Genomic DNA, 15,886 nt, shown 5'->3' on the forward strand with positions numbered 1-15,886 from the left:
TGGGGTGACCTGCAAATTGCAGAAGTCTCCCTGCCACTGAGAAGCCTCCATGGGCCGCAGTGGACCTACACCACATAAAAGGGTGACATGTCCCAACTATGGCCTGCTGGCATGATGCCAGCAAAGACCAGGAGGAAGCCAACTAAGATTGGCTCCTCCCCTAGACATGCCTCTGGCGTGCCCCTGCTATGCTGACAGTGGCAGCAGGAGCCATGGGACACTGGCACGGCATCCAGCACTGTGTTCCAGTGACAGGGGTGGGGAATGGTGGCTGGACTCTGGTGGAGTCACCCCTCCACCAGGGTAAGTGCCCTGGGGAGCACTGCTCCCAAGAGCAGATTTGTGCCCCCCCCTTTTAATTTGGTGGTTGCATTCAGTTCTAAATCAGTGAGGAATTGTTTAGTCTGATGTTGTGGCAAGTCACTAGGGTATGGCCATAAACCTGTCTAGAAATAAAACCAGAGCCTCAAAATCAGTTTGAGTGATGAACTGCTTGTTGACTCTGGCCTTGACCACCCTTTTCTGAATCATGAGACCAGATTCCGTCTTCTGATTCAAGCAGTGACTTTCTCTGCAACAGGACATTGCTTGTGGCATTGTGTTGCATACCAGTTTCTGCTGGCGATGCGTAACAGCCGTGATCTTTTCAGACCGAATGCTGGAGCGTTGGAAGAGTGTGTGCAGAGCATGGCATTAGTGTACTGCTGACAGGTTCAGACTGCTGTTTTATTTTTGGAAAGTAGCCTACAGCTATTATGGCTGGTTTTTTTGACAGATACCATGCGGTGCTATTTCAAGGGGGAATGAGCTATAAAAATGCAAGTAGCCCCAGGCTTTGGAATTACACTTAATTTTTTAATGTGTTGTCAAGAAAGCAGGTATTAATTTGAAAACGGATTGACTCACCTCCATTTAAGGTGCGCTGCCCCCTTTGCTTGCTAGCATAGATTTCTAATGAAGACGTTCTCTGCGGGAAGGAAGACTAAGCTTGAGTTCATATGATTGCCTGGTGAAGGATAGGTCTTTCAGTAACTACTAGCCATTGTGACTAAAGAGAACCTCAAAACTAAAGAGAACCTTCAGGACCGTCTTGCCCCATATGTCCCAGTTCGGCCTCTGCATTCTGCAGAGGCCAAATTGCCCGTGGTCCCTGGCCCCTTAATTGCCAGTGGTCCCTGGCCCCTTGTTCAGGCCAGAATAAACAAGGCCAACATGGACCCAGGTGGAGTTGCCCAAACACCAATGGCTGTTAAGCTGCCTAATGCTAATAAGCTTATCAGTCATTTAAATAAATTAGTTAAACCCACGTATGATGGTGTCTGCTTTCATTTAGTGAGAAGCCTGGGATAACAAATTGTTAATGAATATTCTCAGGCTGACAACGTATTTCTAATAATATTTTGTGCATGTCAAGGCCCCTAGGACATTGGAGCCCAGCAGGCAATATTTCATCTTCTCCTGGACATGTCTCCATGCTAGGTCTGGAGTCTTCGGGAACTGTTGTAATATCTGTGCTCTACAGATGAAAACAGCTGCAAACTGCAAGTGAAGGTAATTTAGGTGCAGTCCTCATGCCCCGGGCAATCTGCCAATGTCTCAATTTAACCAGGCAAGATTTGTCCACTGGGGCATATTAACCTTGCTTTTGTTCATCTCTTTCCACCCCTACTGTCTAGGACAAAGCTCTCATGAACACAGCATCCTCATCTCTCTTCAGTTTCCAGAGGAGAGATGGAAGCAAAGCACGAGTGTCAAGAAATAGCATGGCTTCCGTGCTGTGAGTGGCATTTCAGTGAAATTTTTAAAATAGAAAACAAACTGTTTGCTAAAGCCCACCACCAGATGTGTTAGGCAGAAGAGACTGGATGAACCTGGATTGCTTCGCTTACATTCTTAGATCATGAGCTGAAGAAGGAAGTTTCTGGATTCGCTAAAATTTTAAGAAGTGTCCCTAGTCATATCACTTCTGTAAGTCCTCACCTCCCACAAAGGATTCCTACCAAACAACTACTGTGATTCTGAGTTCCTTTTAGGGTTCCCAGAACCCTGCGGGGGGGGGGGGAGGGAATCCTTTGTTTTGAGGCCCTGCCCTGGCGTTGTTCAGCTGGTCAGCGGTGGGATTTACTAGCAGTAAACTAAGGCCTAGGCCTCTATTGCCGGCAACATCACTTTTGCTGTGCACTGTAAGTGACATCATCAGATCGCCATCACTGGCATGAATGCTCTGGTGTTTGAGCAAAACTCTATGGTTAAAGAATCTTTGACCATAGAGGTTTTGGCAAATACCAGAGCATTCTCATGGAGCCAGCAACGTAATTATAACTCTTCTAGTGCACCCCAGAAGTGATGTTGCTGCATCACTGATGACAGAGGCCTAGATCTCAGGTTGCTGCGGGTCAGTTCCATCCCAATTCCCTCTAGTTGCCAGCAGGTACCTGGCAAGCCTCACACCTTATGAAGCATTTTAAAAACTAATGCCTTATCAACCAAAAATAGGAGTGAATAGGGTAGCCACATGCAGTTAATAATCATGCATTTCTTTTTTTTTTTTTTGCTAATGTTTTGGATGAGTATCATTTTCTCTGGCTGCAGTTTACTCCAATTTATACTTCAACCTGCAAATGAAAGCATATTGAAGACTGGAATGCAGACAAGCTGCCTGAATTCATTATATTATAACGCTGAGACATTTTAAGGAGGGGTTCCCCAAAGGCATTCTCCAGTACCGTATGGTTTGCATGCAGATGGTCCCAGGCTGAATCCATGATATCTTCAGTTTTAAAAGGATCAAGTAGTAGGTAACGTGAAAGACCTCTGGCTGAAACACTGGAGGGTCACTGCCAATTAGAATAGATACTAGTGACCTTGATAGACGAATGGTCTTGACTCAGCAGAAGACAGCTTCATGCAAGACCTGGATAGCCGCCTGGGTTAGCTTGACCTCTGGCAAACTGACTGTTCTGTCGGAAAGGCTCTAGATCTTTTAGCAGACACTTCCTTACAATTGGCCATGCTGGAAGGGGCTTATGGGAATTGTAGTCCATAACATCTGGAGTGCCAAAGGTTGGCCACCACGGAGCTAACTTGTAATATTGATATTGCCATGAAATGGATTTTTAGTTGCCTTTCAGGACAGTGCAGGAGAAAATGTCTGTAACAGTTGTTTGCTTCTTTGCTAGTTTTATCCTTCCTCACCAACATCTCTGCTTTTGTCTGTCCTGATCTAAGTTCCTAGAAAGTTTCAACTGCGAACTGCTTTTATGTTTCTTTTTCATACTGATCAGTAGTTTTAGCAGCTTTGCTTTAATGTTTTCATGCCACCAGTTTTACGTTTTTATGACTTGTATTGTTTTACAGGAATTATATGCATCATTTGAGAATATTTTCATGAAAGGCACAGCATAATTATTTTGGTCCAGCGTTCCCTATTGTGGGACTAGGGTTGGTGCTTCAAACAAAGCCAGACTCGAAACTGTAAAATACTTGAATGAAAATATCTCATCATCCCAAGAGATGATCCTGTGATAATGAAAGTTTATATTTCTGTTTCTCTGTCTCTCTCTTTCCTTCTGTTTTTCCTCATTTCCTCACGTGCTCTGCTACAAAGCACTGCTATGAAAAGCAGTCCAACAGAACCTTCCTTGAATATTCACAGCAAGAGTTTTGCAACACGCTCTTTGGATGCATCTGAAAAAGGGCGAGGTACGTGTCTGTCTCATACCAATTCATATCATTGCTTCAGCCCTTCACAAGGGAGGGACAGAGGGGAAAAGGAAAAAGCAGAATGGTGCCAATGCACTGACTCCTGATAGTTCAATATCCTGTTTTTTTTATCATGTGGGTGTGGAACGCTGAGAACAAAGACACTCTGACAAACTGGGGCCCCTCTTTTTCCATTTTCAAGTGAGTCAAAATATCCAGAAAAACCATCAGAGTAGGATTCCTAGTTCATAGCTGGGTGGGAAGGGAATTTGTATAGAATGTCTCCATGTGAAAGTTTCAACATGAAACTGAGCTGAGGATGAGAATCTGATAGTGTCCCTTTTCCACCCACTGTTTTGCTGCAACCCTTTTCAGATCTTTAATTTTATGCTCCATCCAGACAACAGGAGTACAGGGTATCCATGATTCTGCTGATATTGGCAGTCACCATTTTGTGCAAATGGGAACAGGGTTTGTATTTTCTGTTGGTGTATAAGTTGGATAAACACAAATCTGCAAATAGGAACTGTGTTTGTATTTTCTGTTCGTGTATAAGTTGGATAAACACAAATCTGTACTTTCAAGAGCCTGGTAATCTGTTCTCATGTAAGGTAGGCACATGTGTGTGAAGAATGTGGGGGCGGGGCCTAGCTTTCGGGCTGCTCTGTACATCCCAGGCTCTAGCCTCCGAGGCTTGCCGAGGTGGGCGGTGCCTGGCTGGCTGGCTGCTCTACCTCCTTCTTCGGCAGCCAGCCTGCAGCGGCGCAGCCCAGGCCCAGGTCTGCCCAGCAGGCCTGAGGCTGGAGCCTTGGTTGCATGGAGCAGCCAGAAGTGTGGTGGGTGGGTCAGAAGTGTGGGGGATGATTTTCTGCCCCCCCACGTGACTCACTGGTGGACACCTAGGGCATTTGTCCCCAGATGTTCCCATTATAGCTACACAACTGTCTCTGTCAGAAAGGGATGTCAACTCCAGGTTGTGGTTCTGGGGCAAAGCTTGGGGAGGGTAGGGTTTGGGTACTGAAGGGACTTCAACAGAGTTTAATGCCAGAGTGTCCACCTTCCAAAGCAACCATTTTCTTCAGGGGAACTAAACTCTGTTGCCTGGAGAACAGTTGTAATCCCAAGAGATCTCCAGTCACTATCTGGAACTTGGCAACACAATGTGAAAAGAAAGCAATTCATATTAAAGTGATGATAAGGATTCCAGTGTTTGGTTCTCAAGTTTTCCCCCTGAAGTTTGGTATGCCATTCCTTGGGATTATATCATCCAATGATACTGGAGAAGGTTAGGAAGCCTCCTACAAAAAAAGTACTCAGCTCTTGGGGGAAGCGGGTTGTTTGGGAAGGTAGCTGATCAAAATACAAGCTGATCATGCCCTCTCCATTAACCTCAGAAGACTAACTATATTTCTGAATCAAATTCCCTCCACCCCTATGCACATGCTGCACCAGACTACAGGTGAACATATAAACTGAAATCTCCTCCATATGTAAACATGTGCAGTGCAATCCCAACAACACTTTGCTGAGAGGAAGTTCTACTGAAGTAGGATGCTGGGTCGATTTACATAGGATTGTTCTCATGTGGGACGGGGGAAGGGATAGTTACCAGGGCCAAGGGCAGCAACCTAGTCTTCTAATTGAGATGTTGTAATTCTATATTGCAGAGGGTTTTTTTTAAAGACATGAGCTCTCACCTGAAGCTATGCAGCGGAGACACAGATTTATGTCATTTCAACAAGAACCAGGCTTCAATTACTCAGGCCCCCCTCTCCCTGTTCCTCTCTCTTGGACTGACACAGAGTTCCAATGAGATGCAATAATGAAAAACCTCTATTCTTTCCCTAAGGGAAAAAATAAATCAAGCTTCCAATTGATCCGTTCCTTCTCACCAAATGGATTGGCTTATCGATTGGTTAAATTGTGCTCTTTTGTGTGTGTGTGTGTGTGTGTGCATTGTCTTAGATCTGTTCTTGTTGCCTCCCGTTGTTTTTATACTGCCTGACATCACAAGTGTGAAAAGCTTCCCCCCGCCCTTCTGAGTGGACGTGCACAGCCTCCCAAGATTTTGGGGATCTAGGTTCATTTTGAATTAAAGACATTCCCCTCAGTTTCCAGGTGTTCTACAATTAGCGAATTTGTTGCTGTGAGGTAAGGAGAATATTGAGATCACTGAGACTGGATTAATGTATAAACAACTAAGAAGATTTATTAATTTACAGGCTAGTTTTAAAGGAACAAACCAACAGAGGTCTCCAAGAAGACATAGTGGAAACCTGGCAGAGTCTATAGTACTTGCAAGCACAATCAGAATTTTATTGACTAGCCACTATGTCAGATCTCAACTCACACACAGGATTCTACCCACAGTAGACTGCCTTTTCTCCAGAGTCAGACTAAATTGTACAAGGTCTGCTCATTATCAGAGACAGACCTGACAATCAGGTACTCTCTTCTGCCCCAAAGACAGAGCGAAACCGCTCTGCCATACTATCAGGCAGAGCAATCCTTCACTCTCTTTGCTCTTTTTCCTGAGCCAGACCTGAGTTGTCATCGCTCTCTCCCTGCAGCAGAACTCAATTTTTCTCCTGAGTTCCCTCCAACATTTCATCATCCTTCTCAAAGGTGATTGGATGCTGGAGCAGTGCTTTTATGGGTTCATCTGAGTGGCTGATTTTCCCTTCAGGGGTAGGGCATACTCCTGTCAGTCACAGCAATGCAGTATGCACTTGATTGAAATATTAATCAGAGACACGGTGTCAGAAAAGTATGTTATCATTGATCAAGCTGGGCAGGAAGTCTGATTTTACCTAAACATGTGTACTTCAAAATACAGGCTTTATTTAAAAAGCAGTTCCAATTTACCAAGCTTGTAGGTCATCATATAAGGAAGCATATTTATACACACCTCAGACAAACTGGTCACATTAAATACAGGCAGAAGAATTTGGAACAGAAGATAAAGGTCAGTTCAGATTCAACTTGTACAAATAAGCATTTCAATATTTGGGTTATTACTGAACTCTAGATAGGGACAAATGAGGATATCTAACTTTTGGTCGGCAACTCATCTAGAAGAAGGTCACTCTGACCACAAATCCACCCCCATCTGAGCTCTTGTGCTTATGACACTACTAGTGTTACAATAGCTACCTTGGCCAGAGAATAGGAAAGGCTCTGCAAATAACCACTTCGATCCAGTCTCAGGGCTAAGCTGGTTGTGATGGCAGCTGAACTGTGGTCACAATCTTGTCTACCACTGACAGAAAGGTGCTTCTTAGGATGACACTGTGAATTTCACAAAAGCAGTAGGGATTTCAAATTCACTGGTGGCAGGCATAAGGATGCTGAACCCTTTTGCTGCTGTATTATCACTGAGAAGTAAAATCTCACTAAGAAAAAATGTCTCAGAAGAATTGTAAGGAATTCCAAAGAGCAGAAATAAAAAGGCTTTTTGATTATAAGTCCGTTTATTCAGACATCCTGGAAAGCACACACACACGACATGGCAGGAATGAGCAACCCCGCTCAAACAACAGGTTATAATGCTGACTAACCCATCCCCCCGGCTCCGTTCTCATGAGAACGGAATTCTACTATGCGAAAGCGAGATAAGCCTTCTCACAAGGTTGGTGCAGGTCCTGGCCGGACGCCCGGCCAAGAGAATCTCCGTCAAGGCCAGGTTTGGCTGTAAGGGAAACAAGAACGACTGAGATCCTTACACTCTGCCTCTTCTAAAAGAAATCTCCCCCTTTTCCCCCCTCCCCCGGTTTGTCCGGAAAAGCTTGGTGAAATGCAGCAATTAAAGAGGGGGCGTCGATATTCTCCTTATACACCCATTGATTATGGCCAGAAGAATAGCCAACCCATGACACTAGATATTGTAGACGTTTGCGAAAGAAGCGAGAGTCCAGGATAGCATCTATTTCATAATGCTTATGTCCATCAATTATAACTGGCGGGGGTGTCTCCGGAGGGTCGTGCCAGGCATCTGAAGCGGGAGCCTCCTTGAGCAAGCTGGAATGAAAGACGGGATGGATGTTACTTAGTGAATTAGGCAGATCTAAGCGAGCAGTAACATCATTGATCACTTTTGTAATCCGAAAGGGACCCACAAATTTCTTGCCAAGTTTTGAATATTTGTGCACGTCTGGAAGGTTTTTAGTGGACAAATAAACCCAAGCCCCAACACGTAAGGGGAATTCTGAGCGGTGTTTATCTGCCTGAAACTTTTGGGCTTCTTGAGCCTGTTTTAAGGTAGACTGAACTGTTTTCCAGCCTTCAGCTAGTGACAAAATCCATTGATTGAATTCTGGTGGCTGCAATACCTCCCGCCGGCAGCTGGGGCAACGGCGGGAAAGGATCGACTCAGAGACTACTTCAAATGGGGTTTTTCTGCGCATTACTGCTATGAATTGCATTATTGTAAGCATACTCATGCGAAGGGAAGCAATTCACACCAGTTGTCATGATGGTAGTTTGTATAACAACGTAAATATTGCTCTAGTGTTCTGTTCGATCCGTTCACTTTGCCCGTCACTTTGAAGGCGTGGTAGAAGGCGGCGACTGCTGGTGTGGTTCCCAATAACTCCAGGAAAGCCTTCCAAAATCGAGAAATGAATTGGGGGCCACGATCCGATACCACCTTCTCAGGAGAGGAATGCAGGCGGTAGATGTGTTGAATGAACAACTGGAGCTGGTTTGGGAGCTGAAGGTATGGTGGGGCAAGGAATGAAATGCGCTTGTTTGGAAAAGAGATCCACCACCACCCACAAAACAGTGTTCCGTGACTGTCCGGCAAGTCAGTGATAAAATCCATTGAAATAACCTGCCAGGGTCGGGAGGCAGCGAGGGAGAGGTTTCAGTAATCCATGAGGCTTTCCGGTATTGACTTGGCCTCCGCGCATATGGAACACCCTTTAATGTAAGACTCAACGTCCTTGCGCATAAGCCACCAAAACTGGCGGCGGGCTAGATGAAGGAGTTTTCACAAACCCGAAGTGCCCAGCCTGGCGAGCATCATGGCATAGCTTGAAGAACCTGTTTTTTGAAGGGGAGGAGGAGCGATACCAACACCCCCCTTTTCCAGACACCATCCTCAAAGCGTGGCTGTGCATCTTTTTCCTCTGTTGGTAGCTCGCGTAATCCGCCTCCTTGAATTCCTGGAGGAAGGGGAGGCGATGGCTGGGATAGGCGTAGGGGATTGTGAGCAGGTGACAGCCAATCCCTAGCTGGGAGGAGAGAGAACGGTGCGTGGAATATCCCGTAGGGATCGTCCCCCCCTCCGGGGAGGCGGGACAACGCATCAGCCAGCTTATTGCTTTTACCAGGGAAAAAAAGGGGCCGTAAAGGAAAAGCGAGGGAAAAAATAGGCCCAACGTAATTGTTTAGCGGACATTTTGAGGGGTGTGGAAAGCGCAGCCAAATTTTTATGATCCGACCAGACTTGAAAGGGGTGCTTGGCTCCTTCTAACCAATGGCACCAAGTGCTCCAGCATAGGATTTGATGGCAGCGGTTTCATTATCTCCGACAGTACAGTTTAGTTAGGGACCAGAAAATTTTTTTGGATAAATAAGCACACGGTACCAATTTATTGTCTTTATTTTTCTGCAAGAGGGCAGCTCCCAGCGCCTTGTCCGAAGCATCCACGTGAGCGATGAAAGGAAGCTCAGGGTCGGGATGTGTCAGAATTGGCTCAGTTGTGAAAGCTGTTTTCAGCTGCTGGAACGCTAATTGGCATTCCCTGCGACCAGGGGAGGGGGGCCCCGGGCTTGGCCGCTTGGGCGTCCTTTCCTTTAGTGCGTAAAAGATCAGTGGCGGTAAGGCAAGCTTGGCAAAATGGGGAATGAAGTCACGATAGAAGTTAGCAAAGCCTAAGAAAGATTGCAATTCCCTCTATTGGTGGGGGCAGGCCAGTCAACCACTGCGGCCACTTTAGCCGGGTCCATTTCTAGACCGTCAGAGGATATTCGATAGCCCAGGTAGTCTATGGAGGATTGGTGGAGACAGCACTTTGACAACTTGGTAAAGATGGAGTTATCAAGTAGGCGTTGTAAGACTGCCCGGACTAAAGCCTCATGCTGTTCCAGGGTCTGTGAGGAAGTCAAAACATGATCCAAATATCACGACTACCTTGTACAACAAATCATGTAATACTTCGTTTATGAGGGCCATGAAGGCCCCTGGGGCTCTGGCTAATCGAAGGGCATTATTAAATATTCATATTGCCGAATTTGGTATTAAATGCTGTTAAATGTTACGTACCCCTCCGCGATGCGGACACGATAATAAGCTTCCCGCAAATCCAATTTGGTAAAATCTGGCCTTTGCCTAGGGCATCCAAGAGGTCCTTTATTAAGGGCAAAGGATATTTGTTGGAGATGGAAACAGCATTTAGTCCACGATAATCAGTACAAAGTCTTAACGAACCGTCTTTTTTCTTAACGAATAAAACAGGGGCGGCATGGGTGTGTTTTGTGGCTCGCCGTATGAATCCGTGGGCTAAATTTTTATCTAAGAAGGCTGGCGGAGCTCCTTTACCTCGGTGGGGCTCATGCGATAGATCCTCCCCTTAGGTAATTGAGCTCCGGGTTGTAGCAGGATCTTGCAATCCGGTATCCCTATGGGGAGTTGATCGCACTCCTGTTCCTGGAAAACTCTGGATAGGTCTTGATACGCCTTTGGGATCTCTACAGCAAGGGGAGCCGACAGTGCATTGAAAGCTGTAGAGATCGTTGCTTCCCCCTCCCCTACCGATGGATCTTCCCCCCCATCCATGTGATCTCCGCAGGGGGGATCTGAGAATTGAAGGATTCGTTCCTTCCAAACGAAGGTTGGTTCGTGTAAAAGTAGCCATGGCATACCTAATACAATGGAGTGCTTTTGCAACTGGAGCAAGAATGAAACTAATCTTTTCCCAATGATCGTTACAGCGGAGAAGTACGGTTGGGTTTTGAACGGGCGGACCCTCTCCTCCCAGTGGGCTACCATCCATTTGGGTAAAAGGAATGGGCTTCACCAAGGGAACTTCGGTCTAAACCGAGTTCCTCGATTACTAGCGGTTTCATAAGACAGTGGGAACAACCTGAGTCCCACAAGTGCAGAGGCCAAAATCACGTGTCGTTTACTTGGGTTGGCTAAGGAAGTCAAAATAGTAATGGGCGCGCTGCCTTCACTCACGCATCAGGGGAAGGATTAAAGATCCATGGGTGCCGCTGAAAGACTAAGCGCGGTTTCTTCCTCTTCCGACATCCTCATCAAATGTAGCTTTGGGCGATCCTTGAGTTGGCAGGCTGGATTTAGCGTGGAGGCTTGGCAGAAGGAGTGCGGGGCCCCGGGAGGGGAGGCTTCTGCTTCTTCGGGCAGTTGGCAGCCAGGTGGCCAGGACCTCCGCAGTAAAGGCACAATCCCAAACGGCGATGGCGTTCCGACGTGGTCTTGGCCGCTACGGCCGGGCTTGGTTTTCTAGCGGCCGGCGCAGGCGTGTTGGCTGGTTTCGGGCGTGGGCGGCCTCCAGCACGGGCATAGGCAAGACGGGCGGCAACCTGCGAGCCGAGTTCGATCCAATCTGCAAGCGTTTGCAAGATCCGAATAAGGATCACTGTTTCACAAAGTTTAATATCCATAGCTTCGAAAAAATACTCACATTTCATGCGCTCAGGCCAGTCCGGAGGAAGTCTACTGGCCGCTGCGCGGAATTCACGGGCAAAATCAGCAAAGGAGCGGTTGCCCTGTTGGTTGGTTTTTACTGTACGGATGGCATCGTTTTCAGCATTGGGATCTTGGAACCGAATGCTTGGCAACGCTTGGAGGAAGCCCGCTACCATGCGGGTATCGTCCCCCTGCAATTCATAAAGAGTAACAAACCACTCAGCGGCTACCCCATCCAACACTGACCCAATGTCTCCGTATTTTTTCGCGTTCAGAATGATATAGATCATGAAATTCTTGCATATGGGCATCGAGTTGCAGGATGAAGTAAGGAAGTTTAGATGCGGTGCCATCAAAGCGAGCTGGGATGGGGGGTCTGTAGAACCCTCTTTCAATCGCTCTAGGTGCGTGTTGGGGTTGCTGCTGCATGTAACCTGGTTGTTGTACTGGATAGTGTAGAGGAAGCTGGAGGAGCAGGGGGGTTGAGGAGGTGCCCTAAGTTGAAGAGCTGGAACCGGGCCGCGAGGCGCCGCGCCTCCGGCAGGGGCGGCCGGTGCGGGGGTGAAGGTGTAGTCACCAACTGGGGCTCTAACCAGCGTCTCCGCGTTGCGATGGTAGAAGTTTGCTCCCGTTCAGCCAATTCCCTTTCCTTGCATGTTAAAGGCATCTTGAATTAGCGTGCAAAGCTGCCCTCTCTCGATCAATTTGGCTCGTTAGTCTCGTTGAATGGCTAAAGTCAGTTCATTCTGGGTTTGGATGGCTGTGATGCTTTCGCGCTGGCGCTGTAAATCCAGTTTGGACTGATCCAGTACTTTGTCATGAATCGTCAGATTCTGTCGATACTGTTGACGCAGCGCTTCTCTTTCACGGTCCAACTCCATTTGGATTTCCTTGCGTTGCTCTTCACGGTCCTGTTGCAGACTTTCGCGCTCCTCTTCCCACAGTTCGCGCTCAGCTCCCAGGCAAGTTTGGCGTCCGCTTGGCATAGGCCACCGCATCGTCCCAATTTTCTTTCGAGGGCATAGGTAACGATTCGGGATCGGGATCCAGTTCCTCCTCCGATGGTTTTTCCTCCATGCCTCCGACTGCTCCACGGATTTCACCCATTCGCTCCCGGGTTTGGAACTGCCGAGGTGGTGTGGAACCCTCTTCCGATCATCGATCAACCCTGCGTCATCGTCCCTGCTTCGCTGCTTAACTTTGGGACGAGCTCCGGGGCTATGCCATTGCTGATCTTTGGGAATATCATCGAAGTATTTGTCCAGGAAAGTTTCAATGGATTCTTGGGTGTCAGCATGAATGGTAGTTAATCCTAACTCCTCAGGGACTGGCTGCATCTGGGGTTTGTAATCCACACATTGTCGGGTGGAAACGAACCGGTCAACAGGCGCTCGATCCATAGATAGCGCCCCAAAACTCTCATGCATCTCCACACAATCTGAACCATGTCGATCGTCCCAAGGGAAGAGAGGCAGACTCGAACTGGACCGAGGTCGGGAGAGAGTCACCAGCGAAATCGGATCATCCCCCGGATCCTCGGAGTCTGGAAGGGAAGGCTCGAAACCCTCTATGGGGGCTATCGTGCCTTCCACATGATCAAGAGTACTCAATCTCTGCATGTTAGAACACCAGAGATCCAAACACATTCAAGAGAAAAATGAGTTAGATTCCTGCCATAATGTAAGGAATTCCAAAGAGCAGAAATAAAAAGGCTTTTTGATTATAAGTCCGTTTATTCAGACATCCTGGAAAGCACACACACACGACATGGCAGGAATGAGCAACCCCGCTCAAACAACAGGTTATAATGCTGACTAACCCATCCCCCCGGCTCCGTTTTCATGAGAACGGAATTCTACTATGCGAAAGCGAGATAAGCATTCTCACAAGGTTGGTGCAGGTCCTGGCCGGACGCCCGGCCAAGAGAATCTCCGTCAAGGCCAGGTTTGGCTGTAAGGGAAACAAGAACGACTGAGATCCTTACAAGAATCCTGCTCCCACTCCACAACATATTTTGATGTATCAACACTTGCCAGCACTGCCCTTGCTTTCTTTCCCTAGAAAAATATGGTACCTGCGCTCCCTCCCATGTTCAGAGTGGTCTTGAACTGGCCACCTTCAGTATATTTTGAAGTGGTTTTGCCTTGCCAGGTAAATTGGCCCTGATTTGGGAAGGGTTTCCCTCCCACTTATTCCATTCTAAGTAGGCTTGGTCAATACCCTAGAAATTCAGAAAAAATTGGATTTGGATTTATTCGGGCATAAAATTATCTGTATGCCTGAATAAGACAAATAACATATTCAGATATACCCGAATATTCGGGTATATCCAAAAAATGTGGGTTCGTCTGATTTTTTGGGTATTATTGATTTTTTTTGCATATTGGCCTGCAGGGGGCACATTTTTAAAGCTACTGGGTAGCCTCCATCTCCTGTTAGCTCCCATTGGAAACAATGGGGGACGGGGCACCCCCTTTGGGGGTCCACAACTTTGGCCCCCCAGAACCAAACGTCACGAAACTTGGGTGGTATCCAGAGGCGTACCTAGGCAAACCTGAGCCCTGGGCAAAACCTGAGTTGGATGCCCCCCCATGGGCAGCCACCCCACCATGGCCCCCAATTTTTTTTGCACCCGGTCATTTCTAAATCATCATCACATTATAGAAAATGCCCCAACTCACAAATCTGAGCACAGAAATAAGCCATGCCACACACCAGAAATAATTTTTTGAAAACATTTTTAAAATGCTTTCAAAATGTTTTATTACTGCTATGAAAACATTTTATGGTGTTGTATCCAGTACCCCCAATTGGGGGAAACAGCATCACTTTCAATGTTTCAAGGGAGAATCTGGGCTCCCTAGTTTAAACAAGTGATGCTGGAATCCACCCCCAAACAGCCTCATTTTCAATGGTGTTTAAACTAGGGAGCCCAAATTCTCCTCATAAATCTACCTTAAAGGGAGAATCTGGGGTTCCCAGTTTAAACAACATTGGAAGTGATGCTATTTTGGGGTTGATTCTCCCCCACCCTGAAACAGCATCACTTGCAATGTTTAAACTGGGGACCTCAGATTCTCCCTTTAAATCCATGTCAAAGGCGGGGGGATTTAAAAGGAAAATCTGGGGAAATTTGGGAGGTGCCTGCTGGCAGGGGTGCAATTGTTAAGCTAGCAGCACCAAACTTTCAGGGTATCTTTAGGAGACTCCCCTAATGATACCACCCAGGTTTGGTGAAGTTTGGTTCAGGGGGTCCAAAGTTATGAGTGAGCTAATTGTGTTGAATTACAGTAGGAGACATCCCACTATGATAGGAAATGTCTGGCTGGCAACTCCCACTGCCTGCTGCTATTCTATCAGGCAGTGGGAGTAAATTAAGTAAACATTGTTGGTGGCCCAAGGGATTATACCATTGCCAGAGATTATCTACAAGTGGCATCCTGCCCCTCCAGGGATCCTAGAGAAGTATGAAATTCCTAAAGAGGCATGATGAGACTTCCAAGTTGTCTCCAGAAGTGGCATAACATCATTGCACTGATGGTGATCCCCCGTGTCTCCTCTAATTCAGATTTGTGACAGTTGTCAGCCACTGGTTGGCAATCTTGGACTCATTACAAAACATGGTGTTTGACCCTAATGTGCCCACCCATTTGGAATTATCATTCCTGTCCTAGTAGATGCCCTGTCCTGTAGGAAATACATGAAACTTCCAACAGCATTGTTACGGACGTTTTTAAAATGCCTGTTTGTGAATCTAACACTTGGATCTCTGTCCTTGAAGTAGACTGAATCTTAGCTTCCTCCCCCTTCACTCCCCCCCAGTAATACAGAGTATGCTAGACAGAGATCTGCAAAGCGTGTGACAGCAGAGGAACAGAATGAAGGAACATATTTTGCCCATAAGATCTAGAAGCTAAAAGCATTTTAAAGCAAGGTCAGCTTTGAAGAAGCCTTAGGATGTGGGGAATGTTGCTTCAGCTCAGGGTGCACGTGGAGATCTGAACATTCTCCAAATGAGCTAATTGATTTTGAGAAGTTATTACTTAAATCTCTCGAGCATGCTAATGGGAGGCCTGTGTCGTTCAAAAGCATATCAGATTTCTAAAGAGGTGGATTCTGAGCTACATTTCAAAACAGAGGAAATGTGTTTTATACCTCTTTTTAAGCAATTTGATTACTTGGCAAAGAGACAGGGTGGATTTAAGACAAGTTTGTGGTCCTTGGAGATATCCCATGTGGCTATTTCTGGGTGACCATCATCGTGGCAACTAAGATCATGGCATCCAACATCACAATATTTTTTTAGCTAATTAGAAGGCCTTCAAGTCTCTTTGCCCAAATGCCATTTGGTGGTCAGATTTCTATCAATTTGCATTCAAATGGAAAAAAAAAATCCAAATCTTGTATTGTCATGATGGCCTATAGTGGGGCTGAGGCAGTAGTGCAAAAAGGAAAATAGAAGTTCCAAAATTTCCAGAGGAGTGGCTCTGCTTGTAGTATCCCTGCCCAGTGGTTTACATTAGCATCAAAAGT

Source organism: Sphaerodactylus townsendi, linkage group LG09 (assembly GCF_021028975.2).
Source record: "Sphaerodactylus townsendi isolate TG3544 linkage group LG09, MPM_Stown_v2.3, whole genome shotgun sequence".
In the NCBI taxonomy this organism is placed as follows: Eukaryota; Metazoa; Chordata; class Lepidosauria; order Squamata; family Sphaerodactylidae; genus Sphaerodactylus; species Sphaerodactylus townsendi.